This window comes from Cervus canadensis, chromosome 17 (genome assembly GCF_019320065.1).
Source record: "Cervus canadensis isolate Bull #8, Minnesota chromosome 17, ASM1932006v1, whole genome shotgun sequence".
NCBI lineage: Eukaryota > Metazoa > Chordata > Mammalia > Artiodactyla > Cervidae > Cervus > Cervus canadensis.
This window is the reverse complement of record NC_057402.1, coordinates 47,774,568-47,792,797: the sequence shown is the minus strand read 5'-3', so window position 1 is coordinate 47,792,797 and position 18,230 is coordinate 47,774,568. Positions and strand designations below refer to the sequence as shown.

Here is an 18,230-nt window from a genome sequence, read left to right as displayed (position 1 = left end):
ATTATCTCATGTCTGTTTAGGTCAAATTCTGTTACCAAATGAATTTTTTTTACACTTTCCAATTTTCAGAGCCTTAATGGTTTGGGATGTCAGATAAGGACCATCCTTCTCTTGTTCCTGTAGATAATGACCCAGTACAAAGGGCAAAAATATGTTCATGGTTTGAGGCCAGACCCAACCTAGCTGTGAGATAAGACAAGTCTCCTGACAAGGCCAAGGGTGATGGGTGGGGAGAACCATTCTGGAGCGGCTGTGCTGTTACCAGAGTGTCTGAGCCATTGGTTCCAACTCCACAGATCCTGAGCCGCAGCCGTCACAGGGCCCTGAGCCTTTTCCAAATGTCTGACTTACTCTGCCTCTGAAGCTGGATCTTTCTCTGGTGGGTCCTCAGTCAAGACCACTCTCATACTAGTGAAGGTGACCTGCATGACCATCGTGACCTCCACATGATCGTCCTGAAGCCTGGACTTCTGGGCCATCATGGGCTACTTCCTCCGAATACTGCAGTTGCTCTCCACCTGCATGGCCATCTCACTAGTGGGCAGCCTGGACAGCTGGACGGTGCCCACAAGTAACTGGTCCTTTGTTATCTTGTGCTTCTGCTTCATGGTGACCCTCATCATCCTCATAATCGAATTACTGGCGCTACAGTACCGCTTCTCCTTCTCTTGGGGGGATTTTCTTCTCTGCCATGCCTGCTACCTCGCCCTCTTCTGCCTCTTGGTCTCCATCATGTACCCCACTACCTATGTTCAGTTTTTGCCTTTCAACCCCTCCCGGGACCGCGCCATTGCTGCTAGTGCATTCTGTTTCATTTCTACTGTGGCTTATGCCACCGAAGCAATCTGGATCTTGAGCTGGCCCCGGACGGGTGACTTCACTGGCTATATAGGCAGCTTGCCATTCCTGCTCAAGATGCTAGAGACACTGGTGGCCTGTGTCATCTTACCCTTCATCAGTAATCCTTACCTGTACATGGACCACCCATTTCTGGTGTCGTGTGTGGCCGTGTACTCCATCTGCTTCTTCCTGGGGATTGTGACCATCCTGTTGAACCTGGCTGACTGTGAGAACAGGTTGCCCATCTCCTCCTCCACGTTCCATCTGGTGCTGAGCCTGCTCTCCGTCCTTCTCTACATCGGTGCTCTGGTCCTCTGGTCGCTTTACCAATTTGATGCAAAGTTTGGCGGGCAGCCCAAGAGGTCCAGGGATGTGAGCTGTCAACATAGACTTACCAACTATGTGTGCGTCTGGGACCAGCGACTGGCTGTGGCCATCCTGACAGCCATCAACCTGCTGATTTACGTGGCCGACCTGGTGTACTGGGCCTGCCAGTTTTCTGTAGGGACTGAGGACCAGCCCAGCGACGCCTGATCACCTCTGCTCACAGGAGGTATCTTCACCAAGCTCTGACATCCTCTTCCTGGCTCCCTCTCTCCGTCCTCATACCCGCCCTCATTCATCTTGCTCTCCTTTCTGTTTGCTTCCCTCCTGCTCTGTTTGTCTCCTTCCTGTTTTGTGTGGTTGTCCACACCTTGTTTTGTCTCTCTCATTTTTTTCTGTATTTTCTACTCTTTGCCCCTTTTCTGGTCATCCTTGGTTTTCCCATCTCCTGTGTCCTGACCACCTCTCCCCATTTTCCTGCTGACCCATCAGGACCTGAGACTCCTTCCTTCTCTGCCCACCGCCCCCTCCCACCTCCTGAGGTGCTGACTCCACAGCACACAGCCCTCTGTGCAGCTGTTCACACCCTGGGCCTCCTGAGGGGCCTCACTGCCAAAGTGTGTCTGTCCTGCTGGTGGTGCCTTAGTTAGTGTGGGGGTGGTTTTGAGGTGTGGTTGGGTAGCTAAGGATCAGGCCTCACTTCCTCCTCATGGAGGGGGTGGTACAGTGCACCTCTCCTTTAAGTTAAAAAAAAAATCTCTGGAGATCAATAATTTCCCTTGGGTGGGAGCACTAATGCAAAGACTTGGATCCCTAGGCCCCCCTTGTTGCTCCGTCCCATCTGAGATTGGCTCCAGAATTTTTTCTGGCTTACTAAAACCCACTGTTTACAGACCATGTGGACAAAAAAATATTGTGAGTCATTTCTTAAACAATGAATGCTGCTGGCCATCAAGGCTTCAACCACTGCAGCAGCCCCCAGTGGGGGCAGCCTGAGGGGAATTCACGATGGAGAAAGACAGGACACTGGCTTTAGATCATTACGATGCATAAGGAAGGAACGATTCTAATGTACTCAGACTCCTGCACCTTCTGGTTCCAAGAAAAAGACTAAACTCGTTACCTTGAGATTTTTGTTTTTGTGATTAGTGATAACCCTTTGATGTTTTACTACATGTTTCCTTTTTTTTTTTTTTTTCCAGCAAAAACTCCTATGTATCGTGGCCCCTCCTCACCTCTTTGGAACAGTTCTGCAGAGCTACGTGTCTCCCAAGCTATAGTCTTTAGTGAGGTCTCCAAACAGAATATAACTTACAACTTAGATTGTGAGGCTTTTTTTTTTCTTCAGTCATACATTTTTGGTGACTGATGAAGGAACCCAGGGCAGATTTCTCTCATCCTGAACTCTATGAAGGACTGGAGGTGGGGTGCCTTTTTGTGCCCATCTGCCTCCTCAGAGAGTCCAGATGAATATGGGGGAGGTTACTGGATCTCCTATTATTGGGTGATGATGCAACGTTTGATTTAGCACTATTAAACTCTTTCCTGGATGGGTAGGTTTTCCTCGACACTCAGTTTCAAGAAACAGTATCTGGGTTATTCTAAGGTGAAATACACTAGGAAGATTTTGCTCAGTGGAAACACACTGAGTGATATGAAATGAAATCCATATTTTAATGGCAAGAGGAGAAAAGTTTAAACATAAAATTATTCTTTCCCTGTTTGGGTCTCCTCCCTCCCATTACTGCAAATCGAGAATCTGCATTAATCACACCTCCTAAGTAGATTGACAGCCATGTGGCTCAGACAGTAAAGAATCTGCCTGTAATGTGGGAGATCTGGATTTGATCCCTGGATCGTGAAGATCCCCTGGAGAAGAGCTTGGCAACCCACTCCAGTATTCTTGACTGGAGAATTCCATGAACAGAGGAGCCTGGCAGGCTACAGTCCATGGGGTTGTAAAGAGCTGGACATGACTCAGTGCCTAACACTTTCACTTTCTTAAGGAGATAAAATTCCTTCTTTACCATATCAAATGACTTCCCTGGTGGCTCAGACCCTAAAGCACCTGCCTGCAATGCAGGAGACCTGGGTTCGATCCCAGGGGTTGGGAAGATCCCCTGGAGAACGAAATAGCAACCCACTCCAGTACTGTTGCCTTGAAAATCCCATGGATGGAGGAACCTGGAGGAACCATATCAAGGATCACAGCTTTTTAGGAGATAAACTTCCTTCCTCTTCTCCTCAGGAGTCAGAATGACCTGTACTCACCACACACTTTATTGAGTTGATCTGGATTGTGTAAAGTGTCAGTAATACCTCACTTGAAGAATAACCCTTTGTCATAAAGGCTTATATAACTGTGCTTTGACCTCATGGGTGGAACAATCTCAGAGTGTTCTGAAATACTGTCTCCTAGGTTAAAATCCTCAGACTGGCTCAAATAAAAAATTTTCCATTTGTTTCTTAGACTGTTGATTAATTTTTTCATCACAGCAGTTTATTCTCAGTTGAAAGACATGGAGAAGTACCTACAGAGTTATATTTACAAGTTCTTGCTTAATTAGAATTTAAAGGAAATATTGCCCCCAAATGGCCAAATTTTATTTACTGGGCACTGCAAAACTAATTAGCTTTGCATGCGCAGCTAGAAAAACCAGCTTGATAAACTGTCTCTTTAGAATTCTGACCTTAAAGGAACAAAAGTCTTTTAGAGGCACCTTGCATTTTTCTTCCTGTGTCTTTGATTTATAAACATAACAGAACTTCCAAGGTTTTTCTCCCTGTGCTTTAAGAGTCTCTACCATCAGAAGGAACACGTATGGCAGCCAGTTGAACAGATTAGAATTTTAAGGAGTTTTTTTGATCTGGCTATGCCAACTTCCCTAGCCCATAAGTGGCCTTTGTCACTTCAACCTTCGTTTTGTCTGCCTGTACAACAAAGGCCCATGCACAACGAAGGTCCTTTACTTTCTTAGACTATTTCGGGGAGGAAGCTTTCTAGATCTTGTGAAGGCTGTATCCTTTACACCTTCTTGTGAGGCACCTCAAGCAGTGGCCAGATGATGAACCCTTTAAATTGAGAAAACTTCTAAATTGGTATATTTTCAGAGAGTCTCAGTATAAACAGTTCTTCTCTTGGTACTTGAGGAAAAATAAACAAGTTGGAAGGTCGATTAAAATATTTTAGGTTCATCTAAGAACTCCTTTACTTTAAAACAAATAAGCAAAAAGTACAGTTTGGAAAGCTTTATTTGTGGTCCTGGCTTTCCTTCAATGGGTGTTACAGATGTTAATATATTAGATGAACTATTAATTAGATTGATTAACAAGGGAATAAGAAGAAGATGAGGCAAAATCTAGACATTTCCCAACAAGTTGGAAATTTAAAGGGACTCAACTCAAAAAGATAAGATCTTTGTTGTTGTTTAGTAGCTAAGTCTTGTCCAACTCTTTTACAACACCATGGACTGTAGCCTGACAGGGTCCTCTGCCCATGGAATTCTCCAGGCAAGAGTACTGGAGTGGGTTCCCATTTCCTTCTTCTGGGGATCTTCCCAACCCAGGGACTGAACCAGCATCTCCTGCATCTCCTGCATTAGCAGGTGTATTCTTTACCACTGAGCCACCAGGGAAGCCCGAAGAAATCTTTAGATGGCTATTAAGAAATGGGATAAAGAAAACTGATGCCAGTGGGATTAAACAAAAGATTTGATACAACATGATCTAAGACTAGATGTGCCAAATAGAGGCCCTGTTTGTTCCCAATGTTAAAAAGTCTGTTCTTTTTACCCCATTTTAAAAATAGATATAGAATTAATGCTTTTGAATTGTGGTGTTGGAGAAGACTCTTGAGAGTCCTTTGGACTGCAAGGAGATCCAACCAGTCTATCCTAAAGGAGGTCAGTCCTAGGTGTTCACTGGTAGGACTGATGTAGAAGCTGAAACTCCAACACTTTGGCCACCTGATGCGAAGGGCTGACTCATTTGAAAAGACCTTGATGCTGGGAAAGATTGAGGGCAGGAGGAGAAGGGGATGACAGTGGATGAGATGGTTGGATGGCATCACTGACTCAATGGACATGAGTTTGGGTAGACTCCAGGATTTGGTGATGGACAGGGAGGCCTGGCGTGCTGTGGTTCATGGGGTCGCAAAGAGTCGGACACGACTGAGCAACTGAACTGAACTGAGCTGAAAAATAGATATGCTTATTTTAAAGCTGGAAGAAAATTGCACTTGAGATACTTGACTAGGAAATGCTTGGGGCAACAGACAACAGGGCAACTAATCAAGCTAAAAGATTAACAAAAGGACCTGTGTCCTTTGGTTCAACCCCTCACTGGTGACTTCAAATGGGATAAAATGGCCAGAGATGAAAAGAGAAGCTTCTAGGACTTCTTTAAGACCAAGGCTTATTAATGGGCTCTTAATGGAAACTAAAGTTAAAGGTATGAAAGTTAACAACACTGAGATGAAAGATTACATAAATTGGTATATTTAAATGGCCGTTATATAAGATGGTTATATGTCCTGTGCCTAATTATATTGTGAGAATCTAATTATTCCCAAGATATAATTATGTCTCACTGGGCAATGCTTCCCCTGCCTGGTATTACAAGACAGAGTATATACATCTGTCCCTCAGACAGGTATTGTGGCAACTATGGCCACAATACTTGCCCTTGAAAAGGAATTAATGATCTTAAGGGGACAAAAGAATGCAGGAACAAGTGACTCAAGACAAATAACTCATGAAAGAGAAGTAACAGTAGCAAAGAATTAGTTATAAATTCTGTTTCAATGGTAAATATCAGCCTGAAGCATTTTTTAGCTGTTTTGTAGAATTCAACCCTTTACTCACCCCCAGTACTCAAGCATTAAATCAACTGGTCATTTTTCAGTCCCTCAGTCGTGTTTGACTCTTGGTGGCCCCATGAACTGCAGCCAGGCCGCCCTGTCCTTCACTATCTCCCGGAGTTTGCTCAAAGTCATATTCATTGAGTTGGTGGTGCGATCCAACCATCTCATTCTCTGTCGCCCCCATTCTCCTCCTGCCCTCCATCTTTCCCATCATCAGGGTCTTTTCCAATGAGTTGGCCCTTCACATCAGGTGGCCAAAGTGTTGGAGTTTCAGCTTCAGTATCAGTCCTTCCAGTGAATATTCAGGACTGATTTCCTTTAGGATTGACTGGTTTGATCTCCTTGCTGCCCAAGGGACTCTCAAGAGTCTTCTCTAACACCAAAATTTGAAAGCATCAATTCTTCTGTGCTCAGCCTTCTTTATGGTCCAACTCACACATCTGTACATGACTACTGGAAAAAACCATAGCTTTGACTATATGGATCTTTGTCATCAAAATAATGTCTCTGCTTTTTAATACATGGACCCAAGGAATAATGATCTTGGCCTTCTCTGACCCTCCTAACTTCAGTGAACTAAAGCTTGGTCTCTTTCAACCTCTGCTCCAATTCTATACTGAACTCTCCCTTGCTCAAGCCCCTTCATGAATATGCATATAACCCAAGCCTCTTCATAAATTTACGCTAACCCATAGCTTGCATGCATGCGTGCTCAGTCTCTCAGTTGTGTTAGTCCCATTGCAACCCCATGGACTATAGCCCACCAGGCTTCTCTGTCCATGGGAGTATCTCTGCAAGAATAGTGGAGCGGGTTGCCATTTCCTCCTCCAGGGGATCTTCCTAACCCAGCAATGTGTTAGGGGAAGCACACTGACTGAAACCACCCATCCTGGCCAGACATCAGAGTAACCATTTGCATGAGTTCTTTTATGACAGGAGGTCCTAATGAGGAACATGGAATTAATAAGCCATCACCAACTGGAAGAGTTCAAGAAAGGTCAAAAGGTGAAACTGAGTGTCTAAAACCAACCACCTCCCAGAATCCTTCTCAATGGCATCCATCTTGGCTGAACAAGATGGCACCACCAGGAAGGACTCTGAGTCAGAATGATTGGCTATAAACAACCGGAAACTAATCCCATCACCATAAAACCTCCTGGGTTCCCTCACCCTACTGCTCTCCACTTGGGCACACCTTCCCAATAAAATCTCTTGCTTTGTCAGCACATGTGTCTTCTCGGACAATTCAATTCCAAGGGTTAGACAAGAGCCCAATTTTGGGCCCTGGAAGGGGTCCCCCTTCCTGGAGCAAATGGAGACTAACATCCTGACCACTTGGGGAAATTGGGGACCAGCTTGCCCACCAATGGGCCAGTCCCAGCAGCCACAACTGAAACCCTTTTGTCCCTGGTCTCCTCCTGATGCAGACAAATGGCCAGAATGTCCTGACCAGATAAGGAACAAGAGACTTTATGGACCTCTCACCCCTTCCCTCTCTCTTTCCTCTCCTTAACACTTCCTATTCTACCCTTTTTTTCTAGTCCCACCTTCCTGGATGCAGGAATCTGGTCGAAGTACCTCAGCCTGAGCTGAGGATGGGAGACTGATCACCTCCTCCTGGCATAGAATTAGAATTCTGCTTCTCTTCTGGATTCTGGTTCTGTTCTGGTCTGGTCTGATTTCTGGTAGGGCCAAGTTCCAGTCCTCCCTTCCCTGGAGGCCCAGGGTAAAGTCCTATAACACCTGGGTATCTGCAGATAGCAGGAGAAATTTGTAAGGCCATCCCTTTTGCTCTCCTGTCCCACTTCTTCATCCTTCTTCTTTCAACCTGGCTTCCTTTCCTCCCTTTGAAATCTTTGAAGACCTGAGATATTTTCATTTACTCTGTTAGTACTTGTATCTGAAGTACTGTGTCTCTATAGGAGGTTTCCTGAGAGACTGTAATCTTGTATTTAAGGGAGTGTCTGATTAGGACTGCCAGGTCTACGTGTGTGTGTTATATTCTGTGTTCTGTGTTGTGATTTGTGATGGCCATTTTGCTTTGTGTGGCCACAATTTGCTTTAGACCTGGCACCATTTTGCTAGAATTTGATTTTCTTTCCCTGTGCCTTCAGACCTGGGCTCTCAGTAAACAGTTACTTAGATCATCTCTAACTCCTGAAACTGAGGAAATATGGGAAGAAGTCTTCAAAACTTTTATTTATTCCAACTTTTATTTATAAACTAATGAATTTTATATTGTAGGATGGCGGAGTAGAAGGATGTATGCTCATCTTCTGCAAGAATTCCAAAATTGCAACTTGCTGCCGAACAACCATCAACAGGAAAATGTTGGATCCCACCAAAAAAAGATACCCCACATCCAAGGGCAAAGAAGAAGCCTGAACAAGATGGTAGAGGGGCGAAATTGCCTTTAGAATCAAACCCCATACCTGCCAGAGACACTCAGAGGGCTCAAACAAAACCTTGTGTGCACCAGGACCCAGAGACCCCACAAGAGTCTAAGCCAGACCTGCCTTTGAGTGTTTGAATGTCTCCTGTGGAGGCATGGATCAGCAGCGGCTGCATGGGGACAGGGGCTCTGCCTTCATCAGATCTGGGAGGCACTATGTGTGGCATAAATCCTCTTGGAGGAGGCCACCATTAGCCCCACCATAGAGCCACTGAGCAGACCACCCAAAAACTGGAGAACAATCATATCAAAGAACTTCTTGCACTGTTATAAAAGTTCTGGGGCCCACAAAAGATTCCCCAACCTAGGGATCCGGCAAAGGGATGGTGAACTCCCAGGGAATTTGACTTTGGAGGCCAATGGGATTTGATTACAGAACTTCCACAGGACTAGGGAAACAGACTCTTGAAGGGCACAAACAAAACCTTGTATGCACCAGAAACCAGGAGGAAGGAGCAGCGACTCCACAAGAGACCGAGTCAGACTTGCCTATGAGTGCCCAGGAGTCTCCGGTGGAGGTGTGGGTCGACAGACTTGCTGTGGGGTCAGGAGCACTGAATACAACAGCCCTGGGAGCCGTGGGGTGTGCTGGCATAAGTCTTTTTGCAGGAGGTGGCCATTACCACCATTCAGTTCAGTTCAGTTGCTCAGTTGTGTCCAACTCTTTGCAACCCCATGGACTGCAGCACGCCAGGCCTCCCTGTCCATCACCAACTCCCGGAGTTTACTCAAACTCATGTCCATTGAGTCAGTGATGACATCTAACCATCTCATCCTCTGTCATCCCCTTCTCCCCCCATCTTCAATCTTTCCCAGCATCAGGGTCTTTTCAAATGAGTCAGCTCTTCTCATCAGGTAGCCAAAGGATTGGAGTTTCAGCTTCAACATCAGTCCTTCCAATGAACATTCAGGATTGATTTCCTTTAGGATGGACAGTTGGATCTCCCTGCAGTCCAAGAGACTCTCAAGAATCTTCTCTAACACCACGTTACAAAAGCATCAATTCTTTGGCGCTCAGCTTTCTTTATGTTAGAAAACGCCGCGGGAAGAAAGGGCCACCTCTAAGAACCGTTGATGAAGGCCTTTATTGGGCGGTCGCTCTCGGGCAGAACTCCCGGGGGCGGGTGAGCGAGGAGACAAAGGGAGTCTGCGAGGTATGAGGGGTGGGGAGAGGTTTTATAGCCAGGGCCGGCGTCCAAGCCAGGTCTTCTCATATAAGTAAGAAAGCGCGGGCTACAGGGCAGTTGGTGTCCAAGGGCTCCGTGCTGGTACCTGATTGGACCAGGCTGCAGGGGGTCGGCCCCCGGAAGTTTAGCCAGCCTCCGGAACTCGTCTGCGGCACTTTTTCTGGGGCATGCCTCAACATGCCTGACCTTTCACTTTATAGTCCAACTCTCTTATCCATACATGACTACTGGAAAAAACATAGCCTTGACTAGACGGACCTTTGTTGGCAAAGTAATGTCTCTTCTTTTTAATGTGCTAAGTTGGTCATAACTTTTCTTCCAAGGAGTAAGTGTCTTTTTATTTAATGGCTACAGTCACCATCTGCAGTGATTTTGGAGCCCCCCAAAATAAAGTCTGCCACTGTTTCTCCATCTATTTGCCATGAAGTGATGGGACTGGATGTCATGATCTTTGTTTTCTGAATGTTGAGCTTTAATCACTCTCCTCTTTCACATTCATCAAGAGGCTCTTTAGTTGTTCTTCACTTTCTGCAGTAAGGGTGATGTCATCTGCATATCTGAGATTATTGATATTTCTCCCAGCAAGCTTGATTCCAGATTGACTAGTTTGGCCTCAGGCAAAACTACAGGGAGGAAACACAGCCCCACCCATCAGCAGAAAATTGGATTAAAGATTTACTGAGCAGGGCCCTGACTAGCAGAGCAAGACCCAGATTCCCCCACAGACTGTTCCTCCAGGAAGCTTTCACAAGCCTCTTATCCTTATCCATCAGAGGGCAGACAGAATGAAAACCACAATCACAGAAAACTAACCAAACTGATCACATGGATCACAGCTTTGTCTAACTCAATGGAACTATGAGCCATGCCATGTAGGGCCACCCAAATGGACAGGTCCTGGTGGAGAGTTCTGACAAAAATTGGTCCACTGGAGAAGGGAATGGAAAACCACTTAAGTGTTCTTGCCTTGAGAACCCTATGAACAGTATGAAAAGGCAAAAAGATATGATATTGAAAGATGAACTCCTCAGCTTGGTAGGTGCCCAATATGCTACTGGAGAAGAGTGGAGAAATAGCTCCAGAAAGAATGAAGAGATGGAGCCAAAGCTAAAGCAGCACCCAGTTGTAGATGTGACTGGTGATGGAAGTAAAGTCTGACTTTGTAAAGAACAATATTGCATAGGAACCTGGAATGTTAGGTCCATGAATCAAGGTAAATTAGAAGTGGTCAAAGAGGAGATGGCAAGAATGAACATCAACATTTTAGGAATCATTGAACTACAATGGACTGGAATAGGCAAATTTAATTCAGATGACCATTACATCTACTACTGTGGGAAAGAATCCCTTAGAATAAATGGAGTAGCCCTCATAGCCAACAAAAGAGTCTGAAATGCAGTACTTGGATGCAATCTCAAAAATGACAGAATGATCTCTGTTTGTTTCCAAGGCAAACCATTCAATATCACAGTAATCCAAGTCTATGCCCCAACCACTAATGCCAAAGAAGCTAAAGGGTTCCATAAAAACCTACAAGACCTTCTAGAACTAACACCCAAAAAAGATGTCCTTTTCATCACAAGGGACTGACATGTAAAAGGAAGTCAAGAGATACCTGGAGTAACAGGCAAGTTTGGCCTTGGAGTACAAAATGAAGTAGGGCAAAGGTTAACAGACCTTTGCCAAGAGAATGCACTGGTCATAGCAAAAACAGCCTCTTCCAACAACACAAGAGAAGACTCTACACATGGACATCACCAGACAGTCAACATCAAAATCAGGTTGATTATTTTCTTTGCAGTCAAAGATGGAGAAGCTCTATACTGTCAGCAAAAAAAAGACCAGGAGCAAACTGTGGCTCAGATCATGAACTCTTTATTGCCAAATTCAGACTTAAATTTAAGAAAGTATGGAGAACCACTAGACCATTCAGGTATGACCTAAATAAAATATCTTATGATTATACAGTGAAAGTGAAAAATAGATTCAAGGGATTAGATCTGATAGACAGAGTGCCTGAAGAACTATGGACGGAGGTTTGTAACATTGTACAGGAGGCTGTGATCAAAACCATCCCCTAGAAAAAGAAATGCAAAAAGGCAAAATGGTTGTCTGAGGAGGCCTTACAAATAGCTGAGGAAAGAAGAGAAGCAAAAGCCAAAGGAGAAAAAGAAAGATATATTCACCTGAATGCAGAATTCCAAAGAATAGCAGAAGAGATAAGAAAGCCTTCCTAAGTGATCAATGCAAAGAAATAGAGGAAAACAACACAATGGGAATGACTAGAGATCTCTTCAAGAAAATTAGAGATACCAAGGGAACACTTCATGCAAAGATGGGCACGATAAAGGACAGAAATGGTATGGACCTAACAGAAGCAGAAGATATTAAGAAGAGGTGGCAAGAATATACAGAAGAACTAAACCCCTCCACCCCCCCCCAAAAAAATCTTCATGACCCAGATAATCATGATGGTGTGATCACTCACCTAGAGCCTGACATCTTGGAGTGTGAAGTGAAGTGAGCCTTAGGAAGCATCACTACGAATAAAGCTAGTGGAAGTGATGGAATTCAAGATGAGCTATTTCAAATCCTAAAAGATGATGCTGTGAAAGTGCTGCCACTCAATATGCCAGCAAATGTGGAAAACCTATAGCAGTGGCTATAGGACTGGAAAAGGTCAGTTTTCATTCCAATCCCAAAGAAAGGCAATGCCAAAGAATGTTTAAACTACCACACAATTGAACTCATCTCACATGCTAGCAAATTAATGCTCAAAATTCTCCAAGTGAGGCTTCAATGGTACGTGAACTGAAAACTTCCAGAAGCTCAAGCTGGATTTAAAAAACGCAGAGGAGCCAGAGATCAAATTGCCAACATCTGTTGGATCATAGAAAAAGCCAGAGAGTTCCATAAAAGCATCTACTTCTGCTTCATTGACTATGCTAAAGCCTATGACTGTGTGGATCACAGCAAACTGTGGATAATTCTTAAAGAGATGGGAATACCAGACCACCTGACCTGCCTTCTAAGAAATCTTAGAAGTTCAAGAAGCAGGTCAAGAAGCAACAGTTAGAACCAGACATGGAACCACAGACTGGTACAAGTTGAGAAAGGAGTACCTCAAGGCTGTATACTGTCACCCTGCTGATTTAACTTCTATGCAGGGTACATCATGCGAAATGCTGGGCTGGATGAAGCACAAGCTGGAATCAAGATTGCCAGGATAAATATCAATAACCTCAGATGTGCAGATGACACCACCATTATGGCAGAAACCAAAGAGGAACTAAAGAGCCTCTTGATGAAAGTGAAAGAGAAGAGTGAAAAAACTGGCTTAAAACTAACATTCAGAAAAAAAACTAAGATTGCGGCATTTGGTCCCATCACTTCATGGCAAAAAGTGACAGACTTTATTTCTTGGGCTCGAAAATCACTGCAGATGGTGACTGCAGCCATGAAATTAAAAGATGCTTGCTCCTTGGAAGAAAAGTTATGACCGACCTAGACAGCATATTAAAAAGCTGAGACATACTTTTCCAACAAAGGTCCATCTAGTCAAAGCTATGGTTTTTCCAGTAGTCATGTATGGATATGAGAATTGGACTATAAAGAAAGCTGAGCACCGAAGAACCGATGCTTTTGCACTGGGTGTTGCAGAAGACTCTTGAGGGTCCCTTGGACTGCAAGGAGATCCAACAAGTCCATTCTAAAGGAAATCAATCCTGAATATTCATTGGAAGGACTGATGCTGAAGTTGAAACTCCAAAACTTTGGCCACCTGATGTGGAGAACTAACTCATTGGAAATGACCCTGATGTTGGGAAAGATTGAGAATAGGAGGAGAAGGAGACGATAGAGAATGAGATGGTTGGATGTCATCACTGACTTGATGGACATGAGTTTGAGCAAGCTCCAGGAGTTGATGACGGACAGGGAAGCCTGGCTTGCTGCAGTCCATGGGGTTGCAAAAAGTTGGACACAACTGAGCGACTGAACTGAACTGAACTGTATTGAGACCAGGGCTCTCAGAACACTTATCTAGATCATCTCTAGATTATCTAGATCATCTCTAACTCCTGAGACTGAGGGAAAATGGGAAGAATCCTTCAAAAATTTTATTTATTCCAACTGTTCTTTATAAACTATTAAATTTTATATTGTAATATCTAGTCATGACTAAGGTTAAAAAATGAAGCTAGATTTTGTGTTGTGTCTGAATATGTGTATGTCTTGGGTACCTCTTGTCTCTGGATAATATTTTTAAGGTTAATTTGTAAATGAGTTCTATTTAATTGGTTTAAAGAAAAGTAAGTACTTACAAATCAAACAATTCTAAATTTAACTAAATGTATTCCAGGTTCATGTGAACTGGGAAATATTCAGTATTGTCAACTACAAATTGGCACTTACCAAGAGCATTGCCAATGACTGGACAACAAAGGCATTTGTCATCTGCCTCTACAGAGATTGAACCCCATGCTGCTATAGCTGTTGACCTAAAACAACCCCTGAAGGAGTTCAGGGTGGAGTGAGGCACTCTGCTCCAGGGAATCTGGTGGGATAGGTCTTTAGATAGTTGGATGTTTTTAGGAACACATTCTATGATCTCAATCCTTGCATTTCTTCTTATCTAGAGAAGCACTAAATCCCTTCATGGTGACATCAGATCCTCATGACTAACAAAAATCCTTTTGTAAAATGAATGCTTCATGATATTGAACTCCCCCTTCACCAAAACCTTATATATTGACTTTCCCCCACTGCCGCTTTGGAGCAGTCTCTCAGAGCTATCTGAGATGCTGCCTCCCAGGCTGCAGTCCTCATTTTGCCCCAAATAAAACTTCACTCTCTCTCTCAAGTTGTACATCTTTTTTAATTGACAGTGTTAAATCAATACTTGGTAAGATAGACATGTCTTTAAAACCATCAATAGGTATAATATTTTTGTTGTACTTAGGTTTGCTGCTGCTGCTAAGTCACTTCAGTTTGTCCAACTCCATGTGATCCCATAGATGGCAGCCCACCAAGCTCCCCCATCCCTGAGATTCTCTAGGAAAGAACACTGGAGTGGGTTGCCATTTCCTTCTCAGATGTGTGAAAATGAAAAGTGAAAGTGAAGTTGCTCAGTCATGTCCGACTCTTAGCGACCCCATGGACTGCAGCCCACCAGGCTCCGCCATCCATGGGATTTTCCAGGCGAGAGTACTGGAGTGGGGTGCCATTGCCTTCTCCGGTACTTAGGTTTACTAGAGGTCAAATAAGACTGTATTCTGTTACAAATTTGTTAACAAGAAATGTACCTCATTATGGAAAGTACTGTATGGAAACTAAGATGTGTTTTCAGTACAAGAAGGTATAAAAAATAAAACTGAAAAGAGTTATACATGATCAGTATTTTCTAAAATTGCATTACAGTTAGTTGGATGAATGGGTTTTGTTAGGCATGACACAGCCATAGGAAAACTGGTTAGAGCCAACGAGGTCCAAGATGACTTTTCCTAGACCTTGAGCCTTGGTATATACACCCACTGTGCCATATCAGCAAGCTAAATGATATACCCATCAGTACTGACTAAATCTGATCGAATGTTCTAAACCCTTCTGAGTGATTTTTTTGAGAAAACTTCCCAAATTGAATTCTGCTGAAGTTCTTTTGACCTCTAGCTAACTTTGGGATACTTCAGAGGGCCCCTGAAACATCCCAAAGAGAGATGTTAAGATAATTGTGTTTATTTGGTTTGCTAAATTACATGGGAAATATTATCAAAGGAGTAATAAATCCTCTTAGGTTATAATGTATGGTAAATATTACTGATATAGATATCCTAGCAATTAATGGAATTCCTAATGTTCTGATATGTCCTGGTATTCTAATGATGACTTCACAAAAGTTAAAAAAGGATGGAATGAACCAGCAAATATGCTTATAACTTTTATGGTTTCTATCTGAAAAAATTACAGGTTTGAATCTGTATTTTCTGGGAATAGGGGAAAACTTCCCCTCAAACTAAGTATGACTCTAATCTGGTAAGATTATACTTTATAAACAAACTAAAACAATTGCATTTTCTCTCTGACTCCTACAGAGATTGGAAACTCTTAGGTTTCCAGTAACTTTATCTAATGAGTTAGGAAGGTTATCTCATTAACAGGTACAGAGATCTCAAGGGATTTTTGAGACCTTGAAAAGGGAAGAATTCACTTGGATTTGTTAGGTGAAATCTGTGATAAGCCTTTGGCATGACTTTCCCAGCCCTGTTTTATTTTAACAGTTCAGTCTGAGATTAAAGTTTCAGCAAAGCAAAAACCCTATGATCGATTACAGTTATATAAATCATCAGGCCAAATTTATTGACAGCAGACCTATTTTGCAAACAAACTAGCCTTAATTTGGTTATATTTCATAAAAATGAGGGTAATTTTAGAGAGAAAAAGATGTTTCAATAAATATCAAATCCCAGTCTGTTAATGGAGGTCTGTATCTAGTCAGACTCACTTCCTGGATAGTTCTTTGCTGTTATGGGGTATTAATGTAACATCTAATTGAATTCTTAAAGAACACCCTAAGTTTGTTTCTGAAGCTTATCTCAGTAGTCTATCTTTGGATGACGATCAGATGCCTCATGACCTGCAACCAGGACTGGAAAAAGACATAATTTAAGGGACTGTCTCCAACTTGGATGGAAGGATCTTTTCCTCAGGTGTTCTTAACTAGCTCATGCATAGTAAAATTGAAGGGAAATTGACTCTTGGATTAATTCCCATTTCCAAAGGCGCCTACACTGGACTGGTCTATAGAGAGCACAGCTGACCTTATCTCACCTTAAAATGACAATCAAACAGAGGGGAAACTGCACTACACCAGGATGAGAAGATGACATCAGAGAGAGATAGCTTGCCCAAAATGCTGGACCTGATTTGTATGATCATATGATCATTTATAAAGTTTTCTTGACTTATGTTGCAGGAAGGAGGACTCCTTCCAGGGTCTGAAAGTGGGCTCTTGCCTAACACTCAGAAATGAATTATCTGAGGAGACACATAAGCAAGAGATTTTACTGGGAAGGGGCGCCCAGGCAGAGAGCAGTAGGGTAAGAGAATCCAGGAGAACTGCTCTACCACATGGCATGCAGTCTCGGGTTTTATGGTGATGGAATTAGTCTCTGGGTTGTCTTTAGCTAATCCTTCTGACTCAGAGTCCTTCCTGGTCGTGCATGCCTTGTTCAGCCAAGATGGATGCCAGCAAGAAGGATTCTGGGAGGTGGTTGGACACATGGCATCACGTTTGAACCTTTCCTAAACTCTCCCAGTTGGTGGTGGCCTATTAGTTCTGTGTTTCTTACCAGGACCTCCTGTCATAAAACAACTCATGCAAATGGTTACCATGGTGCCTGGCCAGGTAACTGGAATGGATTGAGGGTGTCATGTGACAGGCCTTCTGATAAGCCCTTCACATGCTTTTATTCACTTAATTGATAAAAAGTAGGGATTAAGCCCATTGTACAGATGGAGAAACTGAGGCTCTAATGAGTAACTAGCCCAGATCATCCAACTCTGAAATGTCTGCCAAAGGTCCAGAGCCTTCTATAACTATGAGTGTCCATTTCCCCTCCACTTCTCTGCCTTTCTGGCACCTCCTCCTTCCTTCTTTTGTCCCGGCCATGACCTTCCCACTCACTGTCTTCCAGTCCACATGCCTGGCTGCTGGGCAGGCGGGGCTCAGCCACAGCCAGGCTGTGCTCTGATGGGGACACCATGTCCAGGCTCACAGATTAGAATAGAGAAGGGGCTGCTGGGAGACTCAGGCAAAGCTCTTCTTTTCAGATGGGGGAACTGAGGCCCAGAGAGGGCACAGGCCTGACCCAGGGTCACACAGCAGGAACCCCCATGCCTTTCCTTCCCCAAGTCCTCCCTTGTGCCATCAGATGGATCCAAAGTTGTCATTTAACCTTAGCTGGAATGAAGGGTGACTTTGAGGATGTTGGTGGGAGAGCAACTGGAGAACAGGCAGCATGACCCTCAGTTTCCCTCACCCCGGTGCCCCTCCCCACCCCAGCAGTGCCCACGGCGAGGCCAGCAGGCTCCAGGGCTCCACTGGCAATTGGGACTCAAGGAGCTTTGTGAGTCCAGGGAGGTTCTCAGGATTTGCTCTGTGTTTCTCTTTCCAGCCTCAGCTTGTCCCAGGATTTATTATCAGCAAAGGAGACAAGGCCCCCAATGGCAGGAAGCTGGCTGGGGCTCAGGGTGCTGGCCCTTTGCCCTGGGGGCCTCTCAGCAAATAGTCCCTTGGAAACAGGGCAGCTGTCCCTGAGGAGGGGCGGGCTGGGAGGGGCCTCACTTCCCCCACACTGGACCCTGGAGGAGCCCCTCTGTGAGCAGGACTGCAGCGCTGGCTGGCGGGACTGCCTTGGACAGGTGACCTGGGCAATTCCATGGTCTCCAGAGTCCCTGCCACTCTGGTCATGTGTTCCTGTCACAGCCCTGAAACCCCTTCAGACCCCTGTTCTCCTGTCTCAGTTCCAGCCCAGGCCCCTCCTCCATGGGGAAGGTTGGCTCCAAGCCT

At 44.2% G+C, this 18,230-nt stretch overlaps 1 pseudogene; it reads left to right on the top strand.

Moving 5' to 3' along the window:
* Nucleotides 1-480: 480 nt before the first annotated feature.
* LOC122454951 lies at nt 481-17,949 on the top strand (annotated as a pseudogene).
* Nucleotides 17,950-18,230: the final 281 nt, after the last annotated feature.